Genomic DNA, 11538 nt, shown 5'->3' with positions numbered 1-11538 from the left:
ATATGTCCGAATAAATGCCTGTGCGTGTTGTTGCATTGTTGTAATAATGATTTAGCTAATATGGTTTAGCTTTTGAGGCATCGTTCATTCACTAGCCTATAACGTTACGTTTGAGTGTTGCTGAACATATCTTTAAACACAGGTAAAATATAACACCATTAAAACTTGGTATATTCAACATATAATATATTCGGTATCTCTACATTTATTGCGAAAACTGAGGGAATAGCCAATGATTCTGCGACTTCTGCCAATAGTTATAATGATATTTATACATTTATATAATTGAGGATGTATTTACTCAAATATAAAATGTCTGTTATTTTCACCATGTAAAATGCACTGTACATATATAATACATACATCTATGTGATAACTGTTTATTCTTCAACCCCACGTCGTTTCGCCTATAGCTGGCATGTAACGTCTCCGCTAAACTCAGGGTGACTCAGTGGCTTACTGGAGGGGAGACGTGTGTTTGCTCAGTGGCCAGGGATCGAGTTGGAAGCTCGACTTCACGTTTGCACCGGGTTTTGTTTGTTTCTGAGATCAACCCAGTGAAGATCACGTTGTGATTTGGGCAGGGAGAGCGGTAGAGGGAACCAGTGCTATTGGGGGTAGGAAGTACGGTAGACCTGTCAAGATAAGTAACCTGAAGCAACACACATACGAAGACGTACCAGGATCGTTTACTATATACCCAGGTTAGCGGACAAAAACACCAGGTTTATCAAAGAAAGAGTGTAATGTACTGACGTGGACCGCTGTGAACTCCACCAGGCTAACAACCCATGTTAACCCTAGACAGGTGAGCCAGTGTATTTGTCTGTCTAGCTTTCTTGGTCCTCCTTTCAGTGTGTAACCATTTATAACTAACGTGAACGGAAGATAAACACCATTTATTATATGGTACCTCTGACACACCTTAGTCAATTAATGTCTACCACCTGTACGTGCCTTGAAAGGGAGCTATAGAGAACTTTGTACAGTCTGTTCTAACGATTTACCTTTAAACAAACTTTTACAATGAATATGCTAGAGCTATAGGATCTCACTGATTTTTTTCTAAATATTTCAGAATCGAATGAACGTATTCACAGCCATTTCTTGCTCTCAGATTTTATGATGGCTTCCACAGGAGGTCATAAGGTAAGTTTTTCCTGTTTAACCAAGAATTTCACGAATTATGATTATGTTAGTCAATGGCGTTGTTGTTCACGTGGCTCTCATGTGTATGTAACATTATTTGACTGTCTGACCACACTTTCATCAACTTGCCGTCCAAAGAATACCCTTGTTATCTTTTCAGTCAGCTTTCGTTTATCATATCATCCAATTGTACTGAATCTGATTGTCAGACTCCATCATTGACGTACTACTTATAAGTGTATATTTATCCTATATTTATTTTAAATACATCTATGTAACTAACAGGTCAGTTGAATAGTCAGGAAAAGTGATAACTTCGCGAAAGTTCACATTGTAATTCATTGTAAGTCATGGGCAAAATGCGATAGCAGTCATTTTACTTGTTTGATAACGTATTATTTAATCACATTAGCTAACATCTATAGTCACACTGCCAGCCACACGATGAATCGGTGATCTGTTAGTCATTCTGTGTGGTCACACCCTAGAAACTTTAATAAATCTCCTATAATTAATATAATCTCCTTTAATACCGTCCCTTACTACTGTTATTGCTACTTATAAATAAAGATGTGTTTACTTTACACGTTTGACATCTTTAGAATACGTTTGGTGTCTTTGTAACAACAATGCTGACACCGTCCGCTGATCAAAAGCTTCACAACCATATTAATTAAATGACGTGTATGAACCTCTTAGATGTGTAAATATATCTTCTCTACTTGAACCACTGCTGTTACTCAATAACACATCGCCACGGCTAAGTCACGCGATATTACGGACACCCGCAGTACAGTGACGTCATGACTGCTGCGAAAAGTTTGAAATATATGTCTGTACTTCTGTATCCTCAAAAGAACTGCAGGAGAATTAAAATCACACTGAAATGCTATGACTCTATAGCCAATGTTAAAAACCCAGCCTCTGTGAACAGTGTTAAATGATATGATGATCTATACAGATATGAACTGCTCAACTTATTCTGAAGGAAAAAAAATTAAACTGGTATTTGCTTAATAAGAGCAATACTTTATATATATATATATATATTAATTCCAAACATACCCTTTGCGGTCTTACAGACAGACAACGGTAAAAGTATCTGTGTAAGACACTGATATTTGTTCAACGCGTCTGCAGATTTTTTTCCTATGTCCCCAGACATGTTCGGCAGCTTGTAATGTTCTCTCATGTAAGAAACAGAAACATCATTATCCCTCAATCCCTGTCAGCCTTTCACAAGGACGGCATTCTCAAACAAACCTCCGAATAAAGATGTTTGGATAGAGGAGGCGAGATATGCCGCTTAGCCTTGTCATCCTATAGGATATCTCCAATGGCTGCTGCCAAGTGACACAAAAAAGCTTTCGAGAATTTTGAGTTAGGCCTCTACCACCCCATGTACACATCCCTTACGTTATGCTAATAGTACTCGAAAAGAATTTTTCTAAAGAAACATAACCTGGCTCTCAGTGTTTATCAAGTGTTGTGGCTATACACAGTTAATTTAGACGATTTCATGTGTGTAAAGGTGGGTAGAGGCGGAAGGGCGTGTGGCCAACAATGCATAGGGCTTTGTGTTGAATTCATGATTTCAAAAGCGCATTGAACAAATCTTCAGAAAGCATCTCCAAAATCTGTGTAAGGCAGTCCAAAATTACCTATGGAATCATATACATACATATATAGCCTAGTTGATTTAAAGATCCATTATGAGCATACAGACATTAAAAATTGAAGTCAGCATACGCTTTAAAGATTCTACAAGTTGGGAAATGAATTTGGAATCCGAATTTAGATAAAATGCATCCGCTTAGAAACGTGATCGCCATCCTGCAAATGAAAAAAAATTCTATAGCACGCCACTCAACATCGTCCCTAACATCTTGTGCAGTTTTCGTCGGTTATCATATATTCGTCGTGTTGAATATAATCACCACGCTGGATATATGAACAGCGGCAATCAAAGTAAGCTGAGATGTATATTTGAATTAACGACAATTTTCAAAACAGTGGCATACAGATCGTATACTAATTTAATTCATATGCGTATAGCATTCCATGCTTTTCCCCATTGTTACTGGAAACTGTTGACCGCTTCTCTTTGCGTGAACCTTTCTTGGTTATATGATGGTTAGTGTTGTTTTGGTAGTTACAATAAACTTAGCCTACGATTGTTTTGTGCAAGCCCAGGTCATTCCCGTCCGCTTGGCTACCAGTGTTGCTTTGCACGATACGTTATATGATTAATTATAATAATGAAATGCTGCAATGTCACAAGCATAATAAGTGTATTCAATTGGCTTGCGATCAGTTTGTCCCAATTTGATGATACGTGTAGCTCCTATTACTCAACAAAACGCTCTTTGCGTTCAAGATTATAAAGTCACCTTCTCTATGCAATATATCACTTTCATCAATTCACTTCTTGTGTTTTGCAGCTTGTTTTTAATACAGATCCGAATCCCATAGTGCTGTTTCGCCAATGGAAACTCGAAACAACTGGAAGTAAGTCACAACTCAAGTTTTACACTAATGCAAAAACCCATGCATGTCATTCAAAATAATATACCATTGTCAGTAGGAATGAGTGTATTAGTTAAATGGATCATCAATCAGCCTTCAATCGTAACAACAATCTCACACTGAAACAATAAATATGGGCCAAAGAAAACAGATTAAATGGGATTAGCTATTATTGTCTATACTGACTTCAGAAAGAACATCTTTTAGCTGTTCCACTTATAGCCTTCAACAGTACATAGAGAATTAAGTCGGAAATCGAACAGACACGACTCCAATATTATTTTGTATTAACTACCATATAAAAATTCAATGTTGATAGTTTTTATCAACATTATCATATTTTTCCATATTTCATTGGTGTTAGGCTGGTTTATAAAACTTGGAACCAATGCTCTATGTTTCCATGCGTAGGTTCTATGCAAAGAAAGACTTCACTGCAAAAACTGGTGTGTACGGGTTTTCCATCAAACGCCTTTACTCCGTTTCTTAAAGTTTACAACGAGTATAATTCTCTGGAGAATACATATGGAATGACCATGCAGAATCTCTGGCGCTTTGTTTAGTAATTTTGTCTGATTATGGCTTAGCATGGAGTTATAGGTTGAGTATACGTTGTATTGATTAAAATTGCCAGATTGGATATCCTTAGTATGATTATTTTGATACTGATTAAATTCATACACGTCTAGAGAATGTATCGTATTGAATCACATACCTTTCGTAAGTCACAGACGAGCATTTTCTACAGATTTTCAACAATATTGATGGAAAGTGGTCTTCGACGAATGTTAGGCTAAGCAAACTGCCACACTCCAACGCTTGTCAACAAAGCCCCGCAAGCAGTGAGAGAGGGAGGAGGCTAAAAATTCCGTGTCCAAGAACATGTTTGAATTCTCAACTCGTGTGTCCTAGAAAATTAAAAAGGGAGCGCCTCTTACCACGATATCCCCCGGCCCCAATATACTAGTATACCCATATATACAAAAAAAAAAAAAAACGGAAATAAAAAATACGGAACTATCAAAAGCTTACTTTCCGCTTACCCTATATATAGAAGCCACTACAACCAACAGTTATGATGTAAACATTGTATGTATATTATCAAACAAGGCCAAACTGCCATCAGAATATAAGGTGAAAATCAGAGACACCTGTAGATCATATGAACTGTATTTTTCTTGTCACAAATTCAACATACATACTGTTATCCCTGTCTAAAGCCATTGATCGCAATCTGTCGTTTTCTCACAGTTTAAATTGACAGGTTTTACATGATTACTAGTTACTCAGTGAGTAAGGTGAGCAACTACTAATTAACTGACACACATGGTGCGTCAGTAGCTTAAATATTGATGTTTAGGAATAAATTTCACAGAATTTTCCTTCCCATAATTTGGATCATTTGGTTTGGAGAACGTCCTAATTTGTTCGCGCTGGTCAGATTCACTTTCCCAAAATAAAGCTTGTATGATGCCCGCAGTTCATGGGGATATAAGATCATAATTGTATTTTAATGTTAACAACGACGACAGAGTGGTCGTGTTGTCAAATCTAAGGGGGATAACTCTAAGCAATCATTCTATTGATGACACGTACGAACAATCTGGGAATTACCCCCACCGAAGCAAGTCAGGAAGTATGATGTCACTGAAATCAGTGTTGTTATCTTTAACAGCAATACATGAACTTGAAGTGATGTACAAATGTGGTCATTCGGGGCACTTACATTACTAATTACCTTGCCATGAACTCTAAAAGACGACCGGTGGAAGATAAACATGACAACTTACACTTAAATGAAATCTGACTAACCAAGCATTTTATATTTTCAATGCTTTCTTCAACTCGTGTAATTTTACATCCATGCACACACATAATTTTTAGGCATGATGCAAACGCAAAACGTCGCATCAAACATTTACTTCTACCAACTCTGTAGGCACCACACTTGATACCTCTCACCCTTAAACAAAGGAAGTCAGTCAGTCACTATGAAAATTGTTTTGGTCACCGATGTATTTGTTTTTATAAACAGGTGTTGCTGCAACGTGTATATTGATAGCAATATGGGCACTTCTGTATGAGGGTGTAAAGTTCTTCAGAAATACCCTTAATCGATGATCCCAATGCAAAGATAAGGTTCGTACCAGTGCAGTTTAATGTTACATTGTACTGTACCCATAATATGCATGTTGAGAAATATCTATATTTAATCGACGAATGCATAAATTTAGATACACCTCTGGTATGAAACTTAATAAATGTGTTCAACGACACGTGAGATAATTAGATACAGAAATCAGCTGTATTGAATCAATAATTCTAGGATGTTTTTTTTTCAGAACCTCGCCGTTTTCCTGGGGGTCATTTCCTACAAACCATCCTACATCTTCTCCAACTCCTGGGCGGCTACATTCTAATGCTTGTTGCCATGACGATGAATGTCTGGCTGTTTTTGTCCATTCTTTTGGGACTGGGTTTGGGTTACTTCGTATATGGCTGGGCAAAATACAGCTGATGCCTAATTCTTCTGGCACCCAGTCCAACGGGGTAGCAAGAGTTGGGCGTAAACCAATGTTGGGACTGCTGACAGCCACTGAGGGAAAAACTCCGAACCATTACGAACTGGAACCTTTGCGCGAAAACCACTACGTTAAACCACAAACGCAAGCAACAACAGAAAATGGAATTGTTGTCATGAATGTGACGTCAATCTAAACAGCCCCTCAATCTTGTCATCCCAGTTGTTTAAAAGTGTATTAAGACAGATTTATCCATCAACAAACATGTCATTTTAGGATTACCGCTGCAGGGTGACAGGTTAATGTTATAATAAACGAGAGGAAAACCCGTCACTGACAATTACAGACTTTGGCAGACGACAGTGAGTGTAAAGATTGCATTATTTCTTAAATACAAAAGTATGTCTTAAAGCGGCATTATATGTAGTTTACAGCTTTTTGAAAAACTGGGACATACGGTAATACATTGTCACCAAAACGAAACCTTTGCCCTGTCATTTGCTGATAGTGCAGCGGACTGAGCCTATGCTGCTGGAGTAGCTTTTTTTCACACTTTTTTGTGTCCAGTAAATTTTCAAGATGTTCTATGTTAGTGCGGTTCTCATACTAAAATTTTCCTGAGAGTATACCAAAAAGTGGGTAAGTGTCGAATCCATCATCAGACAAACGTTTAATATCGTTACACGAATTAAGTTATGTAAAATTCATCTTTATTTATTTGTTACCAAACCAGCTGTTTCTATATACGTGCTGTTATATTATTTTTTTCAATACTTTGGTGAAAACATATCGTATCAGCATGTGTTTATAATGGCTCCATGTTATATACTCTTTAAGTTATTTACATACAACATAGTAGGACTGCATGCTGTATGTCATGCAACATATATGCATTTGCATTTGTCATTTTTGCAAACTGTTTCTTTCATAAATTTATTGCGAAGTAAAATTGTGCAGTGTAACTGTTCATGCAACTTAACTATCAAAGCTTTTTGTTCTGTATCATTTTCCCCCCTACTTAATAAAACATAAACTAAGTAACAGCTCATTTCACTTTAGTAAAAAGAGTTTAATTGATTTATCTTAGTTTATCAGTTAATTTAATATTTCTATACTCGACCTGGCTAAAAAGTGAGCAGGTCTAGCTATAGCTTCTTCCACTGATATGGAACATAAAGTTTACCCCCACCAACCACACACCAGTCGAATGGTTCGTTCACTTAATATTCACAAATCAGGTTGCGTTGTCTATGCAGCAAGGCTTTTTTCAGTAATGTAGCTTGGGGGGTTCAAATTCAGCTTACACTTGCGCAGTTGAGGCTACAAATAACTTGGATGTCAGGTTTAGGTGCGTTAATTTTATCGAATGAAACTCATTTAGTTATGAGTTTGATTAGTAGAGAACACACGGGACTTAAAGCTGATTCAAGCGGTGTTCCCCTGTTCCTTTCTGTAATTCTTCAGGTTTAGTAGTGCCCATAACGCAAAGAGGTGCAACACTGCGGGGGAAGTGGTTTGTTTTTTGATACACAGAGTGGAACAGGTTTAGGTGAGAAATAGTGTCCATTACTGTTCGCACCATTAAATCCAAACAGATCATTCAATGTCCTTGCATGGAGTTCTCCTACGTGTCATAGGTGTTTCTCAACACATTACACTATGTGTAGTACTTGTCATCATAGTGTAATAATTATTACATTTGGTCACAAAGTGCATTCTGCGTGTTTTGTAATATGTGTTGTAGCCTACACTATAGTGTCTGTAGGCACTGTATTAAGGTGCCCATAATGTAACGAAGCTGGAAACGGATCCTCCATGGCCGAGGTGTTTAGTCTGCCAGCGCGGAGCATTAACCAGAAGCCTGTACCAATGCGGGTCTCTATGAGTTCAAGTCCAGCTCATGCTGGACTTGAACTGTACGTTGGAAGGTCTTTGCAGCAACCGTGCGTTTCCCCGGGCTCTGCCTGGTTTTCTCCCGCCATAATGCTGCCGCCGTCGTAAAAGTGAGATAGGCATATTCTTGAGTAAGCCTACGGCGTAAAATACCAGTCAAATAAACAAATAAACGTAATCTCAAATACGTTCTTTGCCTCTTTCCCTCGATCTTATCAAGGATGACCGTTGTGGAGTTTTGAAAATACAAGAGTTCCTGTACATGCCTCGTGCGTATGGCACACTATATGACCTTTGGAAACCCGAGAACAAACCAGAGTCGGGTCATGTACCAAGGACTTTAAAAATGGTATAGATATATGTATCCTGCTCGTGCCTGATAGAAGGAGATGGCCTATCACTTAAAAGTAAAAAAGATCAGAAATTTCAAGCTGCCTAGTAACAATGGTTTCTATTGGCTGGTGCCTGACTGACAGACAAACATGTTTATTGAATAAAAGTTTCGCATTATTGATTTTTTTCCATTACGTGTTGGAAAGGGATCTATATCCATAATATTTTCTTCATCTTTAAAATTCTAAAACAAAATATGTGTTTATGTATATATTCAGAAATATAACAGTTTTATATGAGTACCATTTGATCTTAAATTATCGGATATTTTTGTTTTGTTTCAGTATAGAAATAAATATACATTCAATATTTTTTCTTCAAAAAGTGGTAGAAAATGTTGAAATACAGAACACACATATGAATTAGTGCATCTGCCGCTCTCAACGTGCGCTGTAAAGTGATTGTTAGAGAGAGACCCATTCACTGTAAGGAGTATGTCACTGAATATTAGGTTCAGCACAAAAGATAGTTCAGTTTGTAGGACGTTGAGGTGGTCGCCATGCTGAATACACGACCACATAAGTAAAGTCAACAACACACACCAATCGAATTGTCAGAAAACCTGATAATGTACATCCTCTTTCACTAAGTTTAGCCTTTTTTATGTCATATTGTGAATTAGCGACTGATTGACACATTTTTTGCTCATAATACTTAACTAGAAGATGATTTACCATAAGGAACATTTATCGATTTTGACACGCACATTAAAACTTCCTTAGCATAAATCGACGTCAGCTGTGTGGTCTGTACCGGTTAGTGAACCCGCCTCCAGAATGCTGCTTTAACAAGACGGCCTTGAGATCATATGACCTTTGCAGGCAGAAGAATGGCCGAGTCAATTGGCCGCAATGTTGATAAACACAGACTCATAAAAATGTTTGATTTCGGAATTTCGTGATTCATGTCTCGTCGAGTGTCCGGTCTGTCATGTGTTTACCAACATGGTTGCCTACATCACTGAAGTGTGGATCGATGAAATCAAGGATGTTCTGGACTGAAAAGCAGTAGGCTTGTAGTGTTGGTTCGATATTACATGCCCATAATATTTAAACTAGGTTGTGAGAGAAGTTGCCAGTCTGGAAATTTCTGATACGGTCATTATCATGTATTTGACACCACTGTCGAACTTAATTATCAAAAAAGTTCATGTGTGCCAACTTTTGATAACAAAATTTCTTTCTGTCGTCACAAGACGTTTAGTTGTTGGCGGTTAGGAAATCGCTTAGTGTGTCCACAGATATTATCGGGTCAATCTACTGGCCGGTGACAAGCAGTCGCGCCGACGGGCGTCTAAAATCGCATGGCGTGTCCCCTGTTTTAGTGCTCAGACATTAACAGAAAATGTATACGAAAGGACTGACATCCACGTTGTTCTTGTAGCTGACATATACAAACCACGGGGCTGATACCTTCATTTGTCCGTTACCAGTGGGCATAAATTCCTATCGTTGAGGTTTGCATTTTCGAATGGATTGGCTATCACTTTACAGGTGGAGGTTTTCCAAGCATCAGACAACTAAGATACTTTCCAAGGGTCTTTGCCCAAACTAAGCCCACAAATTCAGCGATGTCACACAGAAGTGAACAATATCTGAACACGATAAAAACATTAATCTCAGATTGAAAACAATGAAGGGTAAATCTTTTATGGCAATGTCTACAATATGCCAAGCTATACATATCTGACTTGCAGGAAAGAAGTTATTCAGAACCACGTGTTTTGACCACAAGTGGTGTCCATTGCCTTGTGCAATTCTTGTGAAAGTGTACGAACGTTACATGAATATACGGTGATCTCCACAACGGATCAACGGATTCATTCATTTTGAGGAATTAACAGCCAAGCGAAATTGTGTTGACATTTCCTGTAATAGTGCTAACAAATTAGTCCATCAACATTACCAGACAGTGGTAGGTAAATATTTGAGAGCCAAAGCTGTATAAACAGCTATTGGCGTCGCTACAACGAGCAGAAGTTCAATCACTACTAATATATGTTTACGAATCTTTAACGAGTGTAATATATCACACAGAGAAAGAGGACATATAGGCCATACTGCGTTTTTAGAGGATACATGAATGTAGGCACTGAGAGTCCTTTAGCTGTACCAGTATACGGTGGTTAGGAAATGCGAATTTGCCTGTCAGTCCGGTGTCATTTTTGTTCTGTTGTCACTGTAAAAAGCAGCATGTATAAATTTGTATCTTAATGCATATTGTCGTGTACTTAGCCACATTGATACTTTCTGAAAAACCTTTTCAGACTTGTTAATATTCAGCTGGCACCCTGAAAATGAGGTATGTGGATCAGAGGCTAACGGTGCGTGTGACCTATTTTTACCGAATGAAAATATACGGATACCATTGTATATCTGGAAGCATTAACGTACTTAACGCTAAACAAAGCAAAACACCCTGTAGTACGAAACATTACACCATAACACAGAAAATAGTCACTGTTTTTTGGTATGCAGGAAAAAAATTATATTACCTCAAGCAACTATGAGCGTATTTCAATAATATATGTGTACGTGTTTATGTATACTGTCATAAAATGAATGTATATCAACACATACGCCTACTATACTTTAATATGTTGGAGGAACATACAGGGAGTACTACAAATGAAGTCCATTCAACTCTTCCAAATCCGGTTGAGTACACCGATCCCGCTGCGGCACGGTGTCGTCCTTTGTAGGATAGTTCTTAGAGCATAACAATATAGGTTAAACTTTTAACAGCTGCCTGAGCCAGCTATAGATATGGTTTCTCGCCTTTCGTCTACAGGCAGCTGGTTTACCTCGTCGAAAATGCTGACTGATATAGACCTCTTCACCATACACCATACATCCAACTGTACAATATGGCAATTAATGAGCAGCAGATCGGTGAAGAACATCCAGTAAGTACTTATCCACATTCACGTGATTTCGAACACATATTTAATTCGCTGTATATAGAGCATAGCATGTACATGTATGTGGATATCCATCTTTTACAACCAAAATCAACAAAGTGCGCCGACGTGAATGCGGTACACTAGGGCGCCTCT

The 11538-nt window shown here is 38.0% G+C and overlaps 1 long non-coding RNA gene across 2 annotated transcripts; it reads left to right on the top strand.

Moving 5' to 3' along the window:
• The first annotated feature begins 881 nt into the window (after positions 1 to 881).
• Positions 882 to 7294, top strand: LOC135471664 (uncharacterized). Of its 2 annotated transcripts, none has more exons than XR_010444457.1 (5): positions 882 to 909; positions 1079 to 1149; positions 3591 to 3657; positions 5711 to 5814; positions 6018 to 7294. It is a non-coding gene; the product is annotated as an uncharacterized LOC135471664 (long non-coding RNA). The 2 variants fall into 2 exon arrangements; XR_010444458.1 differs by having other exon boundaries at positions 886 to 949.
• The last annotated feature ends 4244 nt before the right edge of the window (positions 7295 to 11538 follow it).

Source organism: Liolophura sinensis, chromosome 7 (assembly GCF_032854445.1).
Source record: "Liolophura sinensis isolate JHLJ2023 chromosome 7, CUHK_Ljap_v2, whole genome shotgun sequence".
Lineage (NCBI taxonomy): Eukaryota > Metazoa > Mollusca > Polyplacophora > Chitonida > Chitonidae > Liolophura > Liolophura sinensis.
Note: the sequence above shows the minus strand (reverse complement) of the source record. Positions and strands in the feature narration are given on the sequence as shown.